The sequence below is a fragment of the Pseudophryne corroboree genome, chromosome 2 (assembly GCF_028390025.1).
Source record: "Pseudophryne corroboree isolate aPseCor3 chromosome 2, aPseCor3.hap2, whole genome shotgun sequence".
NCBI lineage: Eukaryota > Metazoa > Chordata > Amphibia > Anura > Myobatrachidae > Pseudophryne > Pseudophryne corroboree.
Window position 1 is genome coordinate 801,131,465 of NC_086445.1, and position 19,269 is coordinate 801,150,733.

At 38.9% G+C, this 19,269-nt stretch overlaps 5 non-coding genes across 5 annotated transcripts; all 5 read right to left on the reverse strand.

The window, feature by feature from the left end:
- Positions 1 to 1,534: 1,534 nt before the first annotated feature.
- LOC135054066 (small nucleolar RNA U3) lies at positions 1,535 to 1,747 on the reverse strand. The gene has a single exon (XR_010243335.1). It is a non-coding gene; the product is annotated as a small nucleolar RNA U3 (small nucleolar RNA).
- A 2,794-nt stretch (positions 1,748 to 4,541) lies between these two features.
- LOC135054057 (small nucleolar RNA U3) lies at positions 4,542 to 4,754 on the reverse strand. Its single transcript, XR_010243329.1, has one exon. It is a non-coding gene; the product is annotated as a small nucleolar RNA U3 (small nucleolar RNA).
- Positions 4,755 to 6,198: 1,444 nt separating this feature from the next.
- Positions 6,199 to 6,411, reverse strand: LOC135054055 (small nucleolar RNA U3). The gene has a single exon (XR_010243327.1). It is a non-coding gene; the product is annotated as a small nucleolar RNA U3 (small nucleolar RNA).
- Positions 6,412 to 9,547: 3,136 nt separating this feature from the next.
- LOC135054073 (small nucleolar RNA U3) lies at positions 9,548 to 9,757 on the reverse strand. Its single transcript, XR_010243339.1, has one exon. It is a non-coding gene; the product is annotated as a small nucleolar RNA U3 (small nucleolar RNA).
- A 662-nt stretch (positions 9,758 to 10,419) lies between these two features.
- LOC135054018 (small nucleolar RNA U3) lies at positions 10,420 to 10,631 on the reverse strand. Its single transcript, XR_010243297.1, has one exon. It is a non-coding gene; the product is annotated as a small nucleolar RNA U3 (small nucleolar RNA).
- Positions 10,632 to 19,269: the final 8,638 nt, after the last annotated feature.

Genomic DNA, 19,269 nt, shown 5'->3' on the forward strand with positions numbered 1-19,269 from the left:
TAGTTGGAGTCCTCTTGGGCCAAACTTATTTGGCACACTTATCTGTTGATGCTGAGAAAGCCTTTGCTATGTTCACATGGGTTAATTTGTATAAAATGTTGTGGCAGTTTGGCTTTCCAGAGGACTTCATTTATATTTTTCATGCTTTTTATCACAATACCTCTACTCAGATTGCTTGTAATGGGTATTTCCCCCCCTTCTTAGCAGAATGAGGTACTAGACAAGTCAATCCCCTTTCACCCTTTCTATTTGCTTTGGCTTTAGAACCCCTAGCTGTTTTCTTGCAGAAAAGTTAATTCTTCACAGGAATCAGAATTGGGCAGTGGGAGTCCAAATTGGCTCTTTTTGCTGATGATATGCTAATGTTTGTTAACAACCTGGCCTCTTTGGTTCCCAATCTGATAGACTCACTTACTTGCTTTGGTACTTTGCAGGCTATAAGGTTAATTTTTCCAAATCTGAATACCTTTCATTGGGAAATCAAGCCTTCTATGATTATCGACCATTCCTCTCTGCCAATGTAACTAGAGCTCCTAACAGTTTGAAATATTTGGGAGTAAACATATTCCCCTCTACATCTGGGCTGTACAAATCCAATTTTACTCCATTGTTAGACAAGATTGAACACCTCTTTGCCATTGTCCCTACTGTGTATGGTGGCATTGTTGACGAGTATTATGTTTTGGAAATTATCTTATTTAATACAGATGTTACCTATCAGTCTTTCTAGGAAATACCATTCTTTTTCTCAGTCCCTATTTACCAAATTCCTCTGGTGAAGGAAAAAGCCTAGGCTTTCTTTGACTAAACTACAGTTGTCACGATCACATGGAGGCTTGTACTTGATATTGGCAATTTCACTGGGGCTGTCTTTTTCGGCTATATTTTAGATTGGATTCATTACCATAGTTGCTACACTAACCTCGATTTGGAGTTGGCCCTATTTTCCCCCTTCTCTCCTAGTGCTCTCCTTCACATGCCTTGATCGGATCTTCAGTCAGGATTACTTTCTCAAATTATATTTTGAGATACTTATTTTGCTTGGCAAACTGTAAATCATAGACTCCACATGAATCGTCTTAGTTCTAGAATCATCACAATTTGTGGTAATCCTGGTCTGGGAAATGCTATGTACTGTACCAGTCCTGGAGGGCTAAGGGCATTTTGGCTATACACAATGTGTTTGGCAATGGTGGCCTACTGCTTTATTTTCAAGAACTCAAACAAAACCTTAGTATTCCAAACAATATCATGTATCTCCAGGTCAGACACTTTGTAACCACTGTACCTACTCACATGTCAACACCTAGTGACACAGATACTCTCAGTGCTTTTACTGAGTAGACTTGCTTTTAAACTAGTATGTAAAATAATGATCTTAGACATTGCTTTTATTGTTATATCATAGAAAACATTCTGATTCAGGAATGTTGAAACATCAATGTTCATTATTTCTAGCACATTAAACTTTACTACAAACTTGGTTTTAAAGAACACATACATTTACCATAATTGATTTTAAAGTGTGTAGTCAGCCACTCTGAATGATAATTCCTCTACCACTTCTTTTTAAAATAGTAGCACAGTCATCAAAAGCTAACAACATCTGCATAAAACTGAGTAGCTAACTATATTCATGCTGAGAAGAAAGCCCTTTAAATCTTCATAGTGATTTGTGAGTTTGGATACATTAACGCACATTTCTCCCATCATTGCCTATAGAAATAATCCCTGAAAGTATAATCTTAATTACATTTTGTTGATGGTTTAGCTAGACCATATAAATTCCTCTTTTAAGTAATGTTGACATTTTTGGACCCATTCATGAAACTTGATACAGAAGTTGTCAACCAATTTTCAGTTGCAAAACCTTCTCCACAAATTTTCAGACTGCAATTAATACAGAATTATTTATTGAATGATCTTCTGTTAGAGTAGATACATTTTAAGATAGTATTAGTTAACATATTATCATTTTTGCATATATAAACTTGTTTAAGCTAAAATTTTAGACAGTTTACTTAACAATGAATAAAATGCACTAATAGTATTGGTAACTTCATAGTTTCCTATACATCATATAGAAAATAAACTAGTGGCTTTCATAAATTGCTGATTTGCTAAAGAATTAAACAATTATTAAACAAATACACTGAAAACAAAAGTTTTTTTAAGAAAAGCACAGTTTCAATTTTTCAAGTCCTCATTAAAATGAACAAGTTAAAGAAGGTTAATATTAGAATGCAAAATAGTGATCTTAGACATTGCTTTTATTGTTATATCATTGAAAACATTCTGATTCAGGAATGTTAAAACATTAATGCTCATTCATTCTAGCATATTAAACCTTAATTACAAACTTCATTTTAAAGAACAAACTTGGTTTTAAAGAACACGTAAGTTAAGCATAATTGATTTTAAAGTGTGTAGTCAGCCAATCTGAATGAGCTCTCTTCAAGGTGATTGGTAAGTTTGGACACTTCCAAGCAAATTTCTCCCATCTTTGCCAGTAAAAATAACCCCTAAAAGTAAAGTCTTAACTACATTTTGTAAATGGTTTAGCTAGACCATATGAATTCCTCTTTTAAGTCATGGTGATATTTTTGGACCCATTCATGAAACTTGATATAAAAGTTGCCAACCAATTGACAGTTGCATAACCTCCACAAATTTTCAGACTACAATTCATACACTGTTATGTATTGAATGATTTTCTGTGAGAGTAGAGACATTTTAAGATAGTATTAGGTAACATATTATAATTTTTACATATATAAATTTGTTTATGCCAAAATATTAAACAGAACACTTAACAATGAAAAAAATCTCCTATATAATAGCCCAGATCTGTGACTCTGTACCTGGCCGTAACGCTGGGTGCAGTCACAAACCTGGGTGAAGTCAACTGCATCTGGACGGAGATACACCATGCCCAAAGCCAGCAGCACATTCAGGTACAAAGCATGGCCAGTGGTAGCAGCAAAAACTGTTCCGGCCAGGATCATCAGGGAGGGGAACAGAGGAGTGGGTATTTAGTAGCAGCAGGTGGCCGCCCACCGCACCTTCTCCAGGGTAGCACACCCCACGCCAGGCAATGCGGCCACATGTATCACCTCCGGCCGCATACTGTACACAGGGGGGTTGGGGGGGGGGGGTGTTCGTGCTGCCAGCCAGGCAGCCTATAACATGTTCAGTGTGACGGCACATGGAACACCCACTCACCGATCCTCCTTGCTGTTCGGATGGAGCCCGCTCCGTCTGTCACACCATCCTCCTCTACAGTATAGCAATTATGCCTGGCTGCTGATCGCTACACCACACCACCGGGGACACAAGCGCCAGACCCGCAACACACTCACCTACCACGGCCTTCACAAGGGATGGACCATATGCTGCGAAACTGATACAGGACGGCTCACAGCACATTGCTGCAGAGCCAGAGCGCCCTCTCTCAGTAGCCAAATCATTACAGCCTTCACAGGCAGAAACACTCCACCCAGCCCTCCACCAAGCCCACCACGCACGCTCTACTACAGCGCTGCTGCTGCAGCTCCTTCAGATTGTGTGTGTGTGTAGTGTCGTGTGTACAGTGTGTGCATGGGGTATGTGTACAGTCTATCCTGTGTGAATGGTATGATATAAATACAGTGCCCCACCCCTGAGACCCCTACACCTCCACCACCCGCAGTGCCCTCGGACCCCCTCCCCCATCCATGGCAACCCTGCACCTGCTCCTCCCCCACCGGCAGCGCCTTCGGACTCCCTACCCCGTTCGCAGAACACCAACCCTGCCACCACGGTACACTCCCCCACCCACCCCTCCCCCATCAACGGTACCTCCACCCCTCCCTCACCTGCTGCGCCCCCTTACCCCCTACCCCATCCGTGACTCCCCCGCACTCTCCACTCCCCCAACCACAGCATCTATTAGGTGACTCATCATGCCCTGCATGCGATGTTCACGCCATCGCAATGGGCTACGGTCCCTTAACCATCACACGCCCTTTGTCCGTGCAATATTTCACCACTCAAAAAAATTATAATTGCCGGTAATACTCCATATAATAAAAATGTTGCACACCCAAATGGCGTGCAAGGGTTAAGGAGGCGTAGTCCCTTCTGATGGTGTGAAGAGTGCCTGTAGGGTGCGATGAGCCACCTAGTTTAATAATAATAATAATAATAATAGTAGCTTAAAAATTTCCTATAATGCGTATAGGAAATAAACTAGTGGCTTGCATTACTTGCTAATTTGAAGAAAAATGAAATAATTATTAAACAAATAAACTGCAAACAAGAGGTTCTTTTAAGAAAAGTACGGTTTAAAATTCCTCATTAAAATAAACAACTTAAAGAAGGTTAAAATTAGAATGTAAAATAATATTCTAAGACATTGCTTTTATTGCTATATCATAAAAACATTCTGATTCAAGAATGTTGAAACATCAATGCTCATTCTTTCTACCATATTAAACTTTATTACAATCTTGGTTTTAAAGAACACATACGTTAACCATAATTGATTTTAAAGTGTGTAATCAGCCACTCTGAATGAGATCTTTTCTACCACTTATTTTTAAAGAAGTAGCACAGTCATCAAAAGCTAACAACATCTGCATAAAACAGAGTTGATAACTGCATTCATGCTGAGAAGAGAGCCCTAAAACTCACCATGGTGATTGGCAAGTTTTGACACTTTCAAACACATTTCTTCCATCACTGCCTATAAAAATGATCACTGAAAATACAGTCTTAGCTACATTTTGTTGATGGTTTAGCTAGACCATATATATTCTTCTTTTAAGTCATGCTGATATTTTTGGACCCAGTCATGAAATTTGATATACTGTAGATGTCAACCAATTTTCAGTTGCATAACCTTCTCCACAAATGTTCAAACTACAATTCATACACTATCATATATTGAATGATTTTCTTCTGTGAGAGTAGATAAATTTTAAGATAGTATAAGGTAACACATCATTTATGCATATATAAACTTGTTTAAGCCAAAATATTACACAGAACACTTAACAATGAAAAAAAATGCACTAATGGTATTGGTAACTTCATAATTTCCTATATTGCTTAAAGGAAATAGATTAGTTGCTTGCTTTAATTTCTGATTGGTAGAAAAATGAAACAATTATTAAACAAATACACGGCAAACAAGAGGTTCTTTAAATTAAAGCACAGTTTACATTTTGAAGACCTTATTAAAACGAACAACTTAAAGAAGGTTAAAAATAGAATGTAAAATAATATTCTTAGACAATGCTTTTATTGTTATATCATAGAAAACATTCTGATTCAGTAATCTTGAAACATCAATGCTCATTATTTCTAGAATATTAACCTTTATTACAAACATTGTTTGAAAGAACACATAAGTTTACCATAATTGATTTTAAAGTTGCTAACCATATCCATGCTGAGAAGAAAGCACTGAAACTCATCATAGTAATTGACAAATTTGGATACATTTACACACATTTCTCCCATCAGTGGTTATAGATATAATCCCTGAAAATATAATCTTAACTACATTTTGTTGATGGTTTAGCTAGACCATATGAATTCCTCTTTTAAGTCATGGTGACCTTTTTGGACCCATTCATGAAACTTGATATAGGCGTCAACCAATTTTCAGTTGCATAACCTTCTCCACAAATTTTCAGACTACAATTAATATAGTATTATATATTGAATGATTTTCTGTGAGAGTACATACATTTTAAGATAGTATTAGGTAACATATTATCATTTTTGCATATATAAACTTGTTTATGCCAACATATTAAACAGAACACTTAATAAAAAAATTCACTAATAGGAATGTTAACTTTATAATTTCCTATAATGCATTTATGAAATAAACTAGTGGCTTGCATTAAATGCTGATTTGCTGAAAAAATTAAACAATTATTAAAAAAACTTCACTGCAAACAAGAGGTTCTGTTAAGAAAAGCACAGTTTAAATTTTCAGGTCCTCACCTATTTAAAATTAACAACTTAAAAAAGGTTATAATAATATAATATTCTAAGACTGCTTTTATTGCTACAGTATATCATAAAAAAACATTCTGATTCAGGAATGTTGAAACATAAATATTAATTTCTAGCATATTAAACTTTATTGCAAACTTGGTTCTGAAGGACACATAAATAAACCATAATTGATTTTGAAGTGTGTAGTCAGCCACTCTGAATGAGCACTCTTCTACCACTTCTTTTCAAAAAAGTAGCACAGTCATCAAAAGTAAACATCATCTTCCTGAAACAGAGTTGCTAACTGTCTTCATGCTGAGAAAAGAGCCCTTAAGCTCATCAAGGTTGTTGACAAGCTTGGAAACTTTCATGCACATTTCTCTCATCATTGCCTATAGACATTATCCCTGAAAGTATGGTCTTAACTACATTTGGTTGATGGTTTAGCTATTCTACATTAATTCCTCTTTTAAGTCATGGTGATATTTTTGGACACATTCATGAAACTTGATATAGAAGTTGTCAACCAATTTTCAGTTGCATAACCTTCTCCACACATTTTCAGACTACTATTCACACACTATCATATATTGAATGTTTTTCTGTGAGCACAGAGGCATTTTAAGATAGTATTAGGTAACCGATGATAATTTTTGCATATACAGTGTCTTGCTAAATTATTCACCCCCCTTGGATTTTTACCTACTTTGTTACTTTACAGCCTGTAATTTCATTTTTTTATCTGATTTTTATGTGATGGATCTGCACAAAATAGTCTAAGTTGGTGAAGTGATATGAGAAAAATGTATTAAAAAAAAATATTTTTATAAATTAAAATCTGAAAATTGGCCTGTGCATATGTATTTACCCCCTGTGCTATGAAGCCCCTCAAAAGTTCTGGTGCAACCAATTACCTTCTTCAGACATCACATTATTAGAGAAATGAAGTCCACCTGTGTGCAATCTAAGTGTCACATGATCTGTCAGTATAATTACATCTTTTCGGATTGGCCCTAGAGCTGCAACACCACTAAGCAATAGGCATCACACCATGAAGACCAAGGAGCTCTTCAAACAAGTCAGGGACAAAGTTGTTGAGAAGTACAAGTCAGGGTTGGGTTATAAAAAAATATCCAAATCTTTGATGATTCCTGGTTCACCAACAAATCCATCATCTTCAAATGTAAAGAACTTGGTTCCACAACAAACAAGCCAAGAGAGGGCCAGCCACCAAAACTCCCAGACCAGACAAGGAGGGCATTATTCAGAGAGGCAGCACAGGGACCAAAGGTAACCCTGAAGGAGCTGCAGAGTTCCACAGCAGAGACTGGTGTATCTATGCATGTGACCACAATAAGCTGTACACTCCATAGAGCTAAGATTTATGGAGCAGTGGCCAGAAAAAAGCCATTACTTAGTGCTAAAAATATGAAGGCACATTCTGAGTTTGCCAAAAGGCATGTAGATGACTCCCCAAATGTATGGAGGAAGGTGCTTTGGTCAGATGAGGCTAAAATTAAACTTTTTGGCCACCAAGGAATATACTATGTCTGGCACAAACCAAACACATCCCATCACCCCAAGAACACCATCCCCACAGTGAAACATGGTGGTGGCAGCATCATACTGTGGGGATATTTTTCAGCAGCAGGGACTGAGAAACTGTTACGAGTCGAGGGAAAGATGGATGGTGCTAAATACAGGGATATATTTGAGCAAAACCTGTTTCAGTCTACCTGTGATTTGAAAGTAAAAATGCAAGCTTCCTTTAATGCGCCAAGCTGCCCTCCCATGATAGCATAAAATAAGAGTGAGTCCCTCACTCTGTAATGGTCAATATACAAGAAAAGATTATGCAAATCTCACGAGAAGGTGATTTCTAACTTAAAATATAAAAAGAACAATGGTAGTTACTTTCCTGTCATAAGACAATTTTCGGCACGTATCTCCTCTCTCTGAATAATTCTTCTCAAGCTTTCTCCTTTTTCCAAAGACCTCATTCACGATGATCATAAAAAATAAAACGTATTGAATTCTCATGTAATACGTTCATTTATTCACAAAACAAAACATACAGGATAAAACTTCTAGTACCAAAACACAACTAAAATCCACAGGCAAAATCCCAATAATGGACTGATAAAACACACTTCACAAAAGATGATATCCTATAATGGTGAGAATGGAATAATTACTGGATAGTCTGAGAACAAAGATTGTTCTCAAACAGATGTAAATCAATTTCCAAGCGAGCTCCTGGGTAAGCAATGCTCTGGATACCTGTGTCTAATTCGCTTGATCACCACGGTGGACAACACTCCAGCTGTACCAATGCGTTTCAAACGCTTCCTGGGTTCTTTATCAAGGCAAGTGTGCTAATCTGCCCTCTAGAAATCTATTTAAACCTTGTCCCTCCAATCTTATTTCTATTCTAATTGTAAAATCTGAACACCTGAGTTAAACATGGCCGCCCCCATATGTTTAATATAGTTGTCATGGAGATGACCCATCTGCACATAGAACATAAGTAAAGAAATAGGTGGGAAGCAATTCCTTTTAAACTGTAATTAAAATATAATACTCTCAAAGTATATCTTTGTGTAGTAGTTATAATGCTTCCTAAGGCAATGAGAATCTGTCCCCAGCGATAGTGTGTCCATTGCCGGAAGTCATGTTCAAACGTCACATCACTTCCGGAAATATTGTAACCAGGCAACCCGGAGAAGTTCTCCGTGAAGTGTATAGTGAAACACAGATAGTAAGTTCTACTCATAGCCCATATCGTTATGGGAAACTAACCCCAGCAGTAGTTGTGGGAAACTATACCCGACAATAGTGTATCTGTTGCCAGAAGTCACGTGTGACCACAACGTCTCTTCCGGCAATAGGGTAACTAGGTAACCAAATATGCGCTCCGTAGTGTGGGTTTGTGAGTCACGTTGCCTGTTTCCTTTGCTTGAAGTACTCTATAATGATGTCACTTTCTGATAGCTAAGGTGCTAGGCAACAAATTTATGCTCCAAGGAGCGGGTAATAAACTAGTGTCATGTGGCTTCTATTCAATGAATTTCACGGAGGATACTCCATCAATACATAACTGGACAAACAGGGGAATAAAACATCATATAAATTCCTTGTCTTCACAACTATATATATTCTTCCTACATCAGCAAAAACATAGATTTGATATAAATAAAATATAATCACATATACTCAGCATTAAAAACATGTAAAAATATATAAATATAAAGATATAAGAATATATTTAGGATGTCCATGGTGATACTCTCGGTGACTTGCTTGTTTGTGATAGTTCAATATTCCATCAAATGGCAGTCCCATAGTCCCATATTGTTTAAGAACCATAACAGGTAGGACTTTCATTTTTCCTCATTGGTTGTAGGTATTTATGCCAAAAATTCATAATAGCCAATAAGAACCTATCATAAAAACCCAAAAGGAAACCATCAACAAGAGGGAAAGCTGCAGTAAAATTATATAAAACTTGGTTTTAAAGAACACATAAAATTACCATAAATGTTTTTAAAGTGTGCAGTCAGCCACTCTGAAAGAGCACTTTTGTACCACTTATTTTAAAAGAAGTAGCACAATCATCTAAAACAAACATCTGTATGAAATAGAGATACTAACTGCCTTCATGCTGAGAAGAGAGACCTTAAACTCATCATGGTGGCTGGTGTGTTTGGACACTTTAAAGCACATTACTCCCCTCATTAACTATAAAAATGATCCCTGACAACATAGTTTTAACTACATTTTTTATAGTTTCACTAGACCATACGAATTCCTCTTTTAAGTCATGGTGACATTTTTGGACCCATTCATGAAACTTGATATAGAAGTTGTCAACCAATTTTCAGATGCATAACCTTTACATTTTCAGACTACATTTCATACACTATCATATATTGAATGATTTTCTGTGAGACTACAGATATTTTAAGATACTGTAGTATTAGGTAACATATCATTTTTGCATATATAAACTTGTTTAAGCAAAAATTTGAAACAGAACACTTAAGAATGAAAAAAAAATGCAATAATAGCATTGGTAACTTCATAATTTTCTATACTGCATATAGGAAATAAACTAGTGGCTTGCATTAATTACTGATTTGCTATAGAATTAAACAATCATGAAACAAATACACTGCAAAAAATGTTCTTTTAAGAAAAGCACAGTTTAAATGTTTTAAATCCTCATTAAAGTGAACAACTTAAAGAAGGTTAAAACTAGAATGGAAAATAGTGATCTTAGTCATTGCTTTTATTGTTATATCATAGAAAACATTCTGATCAAGGAATGTTGAAACATCATTGCTCATCCTTTCCAGCATATTAAACTTTACTACAAAGTTGGTTTTAAAGAACACATACGTTAGCCATAATTGATTTTAAAGTGTGTAGTCAGCCACTCTGAATGAGCCTCTTCTACCACTTCTTTTTAAAGAAGTAGCACAGTCATCAAAAGCAAACAACATCTGCATGAAACAGAGTTGCTAACTGCCTTCACATTGAGAAGAGAGCTCTTAAACTCAACATGGTGGTTGGCAAGTTTGGACACTTTGAAGCTCATTTCTCCCACCACTGCCTATAGAAATGATCCCTGAAAGTACAGTCTTAACTATATTTTGTTGATGGTTTAAATAGGCCAAGTGAATTCCTCTTTTAAGTCATGGTGACATTTTTGGACCCATTCATGAAACTTGATATAAACATTGTCAACCAATTCTCAGGTTGCATAAACTTCTCCACAAATTTTCAGACTACAATTCATTCACTATCATATACTGAATGATTTTCTGTGAGAGTAGACACATTTTAAGATAGTACTAGGTAACATGTTATAATTTTTGCATATATAAACTTGTTTATGCCAAAATATTAAACAGAACACTTAACAATGAAACAAATGCACTAATAGTATTGGTACTTCAAAATTTCCTACATTGCATATAGGAAATAAACTAGTGTTTTGCATTAATTGCTGATTTGCTAAAGAATTAAACAATTATTAAACAAATACACTGCAAACAAAAGGTTCTTTTAAGAAAAGCACGGTTTAAATTTTTCAAGTCCTCATTAAAATGAACAACTTAAAGAAAGTTAATATTAAAATGTAAAATAATATAAAACAAGAGAAAATTCCTGGCGCTATGATTGCATAGGTGTGTAAGCAGCTTTCTCAGGGGCAATTGGTATTTTACCCCTGTAATAGAAACAGAAAAAAAACAAAAATGAGAAAGCGCTATTCACATCTAATGTGGATTTTATTTTTCCTTATTTACCAATATTTACTAAAAGCACATTATATGTATTTAGTGCCGGCCGGCAATACACAAAAACAATAAAATATTACAATAAAATCAATAATATTGATCTAAACAAATCCTTTTATCTGCACATTTGGAGCACAACGACTCTGACTTATAATCTATCTGTATTAAGACAACTATTTATATGCACATAATGTAACAGCCTGAAAATCTTCTTATATTCAGATACTTGGTTACTATTCAACCCAAGCATATAATGGACCGTGTGCCTTTGTAGCAATATTATGACATACTCGTGTCCATAAGTCCAGGATTAGTGGAACACGTGTAGTGGCAGTGAATTAAGCAGTCTTGCTATCAGCTTATTAAGGATGTTATCTGCAGTTCATACAAGGCTGATGCATATAAAAGTCACTGTGCCGCAATATTTGTAATGAATAAATATACCGTACAGATGCCTCTGTTCAATCGCAATGCTTGCGATACTCCTCCTGGCTGGTATTTCACAGATGCCTTTTGTTGGAGTGGAACAGTAATATAATAATGTAATATACTTAGACATTGCTTTTTTTGTTATATAATAAAAACCATTCTGATTCAGGAATGTTGAAACATCAATGCTTATTCTTTCGAGCATATTAAACTTTACTACAAACTTGGTTTTAAAGAACACATAAGTTAACCATAATAGATTTTAAAGTGTGTAGTCAGCCATTCTGAATGAGCCCTCTTCTACAACTTATTTTTTTAACTCTTTATTTATTCAACAAGAGCCAAATGGATATATATAAACATATGCAGATACCAATAACCAGACAGCTCTCAATTTTTCAAGAAAAAAACAAAACAAATACAAAACATAACACAACACAAAAAGAAAGAAAAGGGGAAGGGGGAGGGCCAAGGCAAAAATAAGAAAAGGGAAAGCAAGCTATCAGGGAAGACAATTACTGGCATCACAGTGTTCAGTAGTAGCTTATAAGAAAGACAACGGGGGAAGCCAGGGGAAGGTCCCGAGGGCAAATCTTCAAAGGTTCAAAAGGGGTGGATTAAAGGGGGTGCCGTATCTAGAATAGGACAGGGCTATCGTGTTGACAGCCAGGGGTCCCAGACTACATAAAATTTATGGGGGCAGTCATGTAGATATTATGTAATCTTCTCCATATTAGCAATAAAACAGACATAATTAGTTAATGCGTGAATGGGAGAGGATGAAGGTGATTTCCAATTTCTGGCGATTAAGTATTTCGCTGTGGATAAGATATGGGAGAATAATTTGTTCAAACGGGGTCAACATCTTGGAAAGGGTGGGCTAGTAAAAATACCCAAAGGTCCAGGACAAGCGGAATGCCAGAAAGAGATTTTAACATATCAAGGACCTTACTCCAGAATGGAACTATAATAGGGCAAGTCCACCATATATGATATGAGGTGCCTCTCTGGCCGCAGCCCCGCCAACAAACTGGTGTAGCAGAGAGAAAAATGTTAAATAGTCTGTCAGGGATATAATTCCACTGATAATACAATTTATAGAAGGTTTCCTTTATACAGGTTGAGATTGAGCTCTTAGCTATTCCCTCCCAACAGGAGTCATCCGGAAGGGGGGCAAGATCTCTCTCCCACTCCAGCTCATGGCGGGTCCGCAAAGGAGAAGTGGCTTCAATAAATATTAAGTATAAGTGAGAGATCATACCCTTGCCAACAGGATTCTCCAAACAAATACACTCAAAAGGGGTGTTATCCCCACCCATCCCAGTATAGGAGAGTAATCAAATGAAATGTTGAATCTGGAGAAATTCAAAGAAGGGGGGCACCAATGAGGGAAATTTAACCTTGATTTCATCAAGAGAAATCCATGATCCCTGAGAGTGGAGATCTGACACCACTCTAATACCTGCCTTGTACCACAATTTAAATTGTGTAGGAGAGAGACCAGGAGGGAAAGGCAGATTATCCCACAGGGGGGTGAGAGGGAGGGAGTAGAGGACAGCTGAAATTTATTGGATGGATAGTCCCAAAGTGAGAGGGAGAATTTAAGGGAGGGGAGCAAATGGAGCAGTGAGCTTCTAGAAGTTTTATCTGGACCCCAAAGGCAGGCTAGGGAATGGACTCCCAGCGTGTAGGTCTCCAAGTCAATCCAAGCAATAGTACCCAGAGGAGCAAAGAAGGTTGCAATATGGCTCAAATGGCTGGCCAGATAATACAGCTGAACATCGGGGAACCCCCTACCTCCTAACAAGCTAGAAAGCTTGAGAGTACCTAGAACTAATCTAGGGGGTTTATCATTCCATACAAAGTGTGAAAGATATGACTGTATCTCCTTCAGAACTTTTTCAGGGACTTTAACCGAGAGAGTTTGGAATAGTAACATAGTAACACAGTAACTAAGGTAGAAAAAAGACAATTGTCCATCGAGTTCAACCTATTTGTGGTCTCCTATGCAGTCTTATTATAGGACCGGTTATTTTTATGTTAGGACTAGTTAAATTAACTATAATGTGTGCCTAAGCACCATAACCCTGAATATCTTTATCCAATAGGAATTTATCTAACCCATTCTTAAAGGTGTTGACTGAGTCCGCAGTTACTACTCTCTCAGGCAGGGAATTCCAAACACACATTGTCCTTACTGTGAAAAAACCTTTTCACCTCAATGTGCGGAAACTCCTCTCCTCTAACCTAAGCAAGTGACAACGTGTTCTCTGTGCTGATCTTCTAGAAAACAGGTCCCTCCCAAGCTCTGTGTAATGACCCCTTATATATTTGTAGATGTTGATCATGTCCCCTCTTAGTCTCCTCTTTTCCAATGTAAACATACCTAGCCTTGTAAGCCTTTCCTCGTATTCCAGCATCTCCATGCCCTTGATTAGTTTGGTCGCCCGCCTCTGAACCTTTTCTAGCTCCAGGATATCCTTTTTGTAATATGGTGCCCAAAATTGCACACAGTATTCAAGATGTGGCCTCACTAGTGATTTATATAATGGGAGTACAACACTCTCGTCCCTTGCATCAATTCCCCCGTTTTATGCATGCTAATATCTTATTAGCCTTCTTTGCTGCACTCCTACTTTGGGTCCTGCTGCTTAATTTGTTATCTATGTGAACCCCTAAGTCTTTTTCCAGTACAGAATCCCCTAATATTACCCCATTTAGTATGTAGGTGTCATTTTTGGTCTTGCCCCCACAGTGCATTACCTTACACTTGTCTGTGGAATCTCATTCTCCATTTTGCTGCCCATGCATCCAGTTTAGTTAAGTTGTTCTGAAGAGACTCAGCATCCCCCTCCATATTTATAATGTTTCACAATTTGGTATCGTCTGCGAAAATAGACCCCACTCTCTCTAGACCTACTGTTAGGTCGTTGATGAAAATGTTGAACAAAAGTGGTCCAAGTACAGATCCTTCTGGCACACCACTTAGTACTTTGGTCCAATTTGAAAATGATCCATTGACCACAACACGCTGCTCCCTATTATCTAACCCAGTGGTTCCCAAACTGTGTGCCACGGCTCCCTGGGGTGCTGCAGCGCTGTGACAGGGGTGACGCAGCCTAGCAGCCGCTTGTCTTTTTTTTTTTTTTTACATTTGAGCAGCAGTGTGGCTACGGGAGGGGAGTGCGGGCAGCAGGAGAGGTACGCCAGTGTGCACGGTGAAGTCCAGGTGGCTGGGCATTTCGCTCAGTTAGATGATGCCGGGGGTAGCGGGTGCTGGCAGCAGCTGCAGCCATACAGTGCACACAGTTAGTCAGCACCAGGGGGGCGGCGGCCGGGGAGTTACAGAGGGAGAGAGTGCAGGCGGCTGCTGATTACTACAGTGTGCACAGATAGTAGATAGCTGGCAGCTGCAGCTGGGCAGTGTGCAGTTAGCCGGCGGGGGAGGGAGGAAGAGGAGAGCTGCGGCTGGCCAGTGTGGAGTTAGCCAGCACCGAGGGGAGGGGAGTGGTGGGGGCTGTGCCCAAAGTCAGCCAGCTCAGGTGCTGGGGGAGTTACCCTGTGGGGAGGGGAGGTGTTATTGTGCAGGTTGTCACCCGGTCCTTTGCAGAACCTGTGACTGGAATCAGCCTGCAGCGGGTGCAGGTGCAAGCAGGTTACAGTGGCCAAATACTGTGCTGGAGTGGCCGAGGAGTGCACTGAAGTGGCCGAGGAGTGCGCTGGAGTGACCGAGGAGTGCGCTGAATTGGCCGAGGAGTGCGCTGGAGTGGCCGAGGAGTGCGCTGAAGTGGCCAAAGAGTGCACTGAAGTGGCCAAGGAGTGCACTGGAGTGGCCGAGGAGTGCGCTGAAGTGGCTGAGGAGTGCACTGAAGTGGCCGAGGAGTGCACTGGGCAAGGGACCTGACAGCTGATAGAAGTCCTGGCTGCTGTGACAGAGGAGCTGGCTGAGAAAGTGAGTAAAATATTAATATGTGAAACTGTATGTGAGATTCTGCATAGGGAAATCTATAGGAAGGGGGTGCCTGCTATAAGTGACTTACAGTATATGCAGAGGCATCTCCTGGGAGGAGGGGACCCATGTGCAGACTCCATGTGTGGGCCCCCTCCTCTCCCATAGTTAGCAGCGCTGCTGATAGCCCTCTGAGCACTAGAGACTCTGGCAGTGTCAGAGTCTACAGTGCATGCGCAGGACACCAAAAAATAGGTGCAGCGACATTTTTTCAGAGTCCTGTGCATGGACTGTAGACTCTGGCACTGTGCCAGAATCTCTAGTGCTCAGTGTACTAGCAGTGGCGGTGGCAGGTATGGGAGAGGAGGGGGCCCACACGAACACCGATGGACGCCGGAAAGGTAAGTATAGAAAACATGGGTGCAGTGTGTGCAGTCCCCCTCTGGACCCAGGGGCCCATGTGCACCGCACACTCTGTACCCATTATAGATATGCCAGTGCTTATATGAGGACAATCTGGCAAGCAGGTGGGGGGGCTGGCCTTGGTGCATGGATGCACTGGAACCTTTTTAGATTGATTTATTTGACTTAAAAAAAACTGGTATTTTATACAAAGCCTGTTTTTTTTTAAATGGATGCATTTGCACTGCAAAAAGACATAAAAGACATAGGGGAGTATTCATGTATGCTACGTAAAATAAATTGATACTTACCACTATACATAGCATCAGTTCGATGCGATATATAACTTCGGTAAGTAGCAATTCATGAATACTCACCTTTCCGGCAATGTGTGGTATCTCGGGCTCCAGCAGCGCTGTTTTCTCCTGCAGTCTCCCATTGCGGTGTTGGATTCAGCCGGCGGCTCCCTCAACACATGCAGAGGTCCTGGGACGCTGCAGGGTGGTCAGGGAGCAGGGCTATGGCTGGGTGCTGGGCAGAAAGCAGGGAAGCACTCATGGTGCCCATGCACGGTGCGATTCTCGGATGTTCAAAACGCATCACTTGTAGTTCAAATTGCACTGTGTTTCTTTTGGCTTGGGATGCGATTCGCACTCCCACATACAGTAGTTCTCATCGCAAGCCAAAAAAGTATTTTTGTACTAGATCGCATCTAGTTCAAATCGCACGCTTATTTTTAAAACAAGGTGATAAGCTATGTTTTCCTCATCTAAATACTTATAGCATTGTTTTGACCCAACTACTTTAAAAAAGGGACAGTTCAGTAATTATTTTGGCTTAAGAGTGCCTTGAAAAAGTCAGGAAGACCCAAAGGGTGCCTTGGACTAAAAAAGTTTGGGAACCACTGATCTAACCAATTACTGACCCAAGTGCATATTGTGCTCTCTAGCCCTATTTCTTGTAGCTTATAGATAAGACGCATGTGTGGTACAGTGTTGAAAGCTTTGGCAAAGTCTAAAAAGATTATATCCACCTCCGTACCCTGATCCAGGTCCGCACATACTGTTTCATAAAAGCCAAGTAAGTTGGTCTGACATGATCTGTCCTTCACAAATCCATGTTGGTTCCTTTTAATTACCTTATTTGCTTCAAGGAACTTTTGAATACTGTCCCTTAGAATACCTTCCAATACTTTCCCTACTATAGATGTTAGACTAACTGGTCTATAATTACCTGGTTCAGCTTTGCTCCCCTTTTTAAATATCGCCACTACCTCCGCTATGCACCAGTCCTTGGGAACCATACCCGATTTAACCAAATCCATGAAGATCAAAAATAGAGGTCTTGCTAGTTCAGCGTGCAGCTCCATAAGAACCCTCGGGTGAATTCCATCAGGACCAGGTGACTTAGTAATCTTTATCTTTTTTAATCGGTCACAGACTACCTCCTAACATAAATCAGCATTTAGCAGTGGGACATTATCTTTGTTAAGATTTTGTTTTAGACACAGCATTTGGTCCTCTCTGGTAAATACCGTTGAAAAAAACTTGTTTTGTTTGTTTGCTATGTCATTATCATTTTTGATTAAGACTCCCCTCTTGTCCTTTAAAGGGCCTATACTCTCCTTCTTTAGTCTCTTACTGTTGATGTACTTAAAAAAAAATGGGATTCACTTTGCTTTCCTTTGCTACTAGTCTTTCTGTTTCTACTTTAGCCGCTCTTATTCCTTTTTTGCATATTTTGTTACAGTCCTTATAGTGTTGAAATGACTCCGCATCTCCCTCAGATTTGTATTTTTTTAAATGCTCTTCATTTTTTGTCCATTAATTCCTTTATATTTTTGTTAAACCACATTGGTTTGGGATTTTTATTCTTTTTTTTTGCTGCTGGTGGGAATAAATTTATGAGTATTATTAATTAGCAGTGATTTTAATACATCCCATTTCTCTGTAGTATTTTTTCCTTGAAACAGAATTTCCCATTCAATGTCCCTTAACGCTTCCTTCATCATGTCAAAGTTGGCTTTGCTAAAGTTTAAAGTGCTAGTTGAGCCAGTATAGGACTGCTTATGAAAACTGATATTGAATGTGACCATATTGTGCTCGCTGTTACCTATGGGCTCTCCTACTTCAATATTTGATACCAATTCCCCATTGTTAGTTAATACCAGGTCTAAGATTGCATTGTACCTAGTTGGTTCCTCGATTAATTGAACAAAGTAATTATCATTTAGCATGTTTAAAAACATAATGCCCCTAGCAGTATCACATGAATTGATTTTCCAGTTTATCTCAGGATAGTTAAAGTCTCCCATCACTACTATGTCTACTACTCCTGCTGCTCTTTCAATTTGGTTCAGTAACAATTTCTCATCAGACACATTAATACCAGGTGGCCTGTAGCATAACCCCAATAATAACTTCTTTATTCCTTTACCCCCGCATGCAATTTCTACCCATAATGTCTCAATAGTATTTACAGTCCCTTCTTGAATATCTTCCCATAAAACAGGTTTTATAAATGGCTTTACGTAAAGACAAACCCCTCCACTCCGTTTATTTAGTCTGTCTCTCCTGTACAGCATGTAAACCTCTAGATTGACTGTCCAATTGTGAGATTCATCCCACCTCGTTTCAGTAATACCTGTGAGGATTTACAGTTTCCCCTTTTTAACTGTAAGGCTTCTAGCATTTACATACATACAATTGAGATGTGTATTTACCCTTATGGTAGGGACATCGTAATTCTTATGCAGTAAATGTCACTGGCCTAGACTGAGGATGTTGTGGACTCGGGGATTCTTCCGATGGTTGGGAAGGGGAACCACTACTGAGCCGGAACAGGGGTGGCCTAATATAGGATCTCCTCATACAGGACGCTGACAGTAAGGTTTGATGAAATATTGAAGAGCTTTATTGTAGGAAAAGAACAAGTTAAAGTCATATATCATAAAGGAACTTATGAGGGAATGTCCAGACCCATTGTAGGGTTTTGTGAGCAATATTAGAGATGCTGGTGACTAAAGGAACTGTGGGTGATGTTCAAAAGTCACTGATAACTCAAAGAACTTGTAAATGGTGGTTAAAGACACAGATGGTTAAAGAACTTGTGAGCGGATGTTGAGACACTGGTGATTTGAAGAACTTAAGTGCAGAGGTTTAGGACGCTGATGATTTGTAGAAGTTAAGTGCAGTGGTTTAA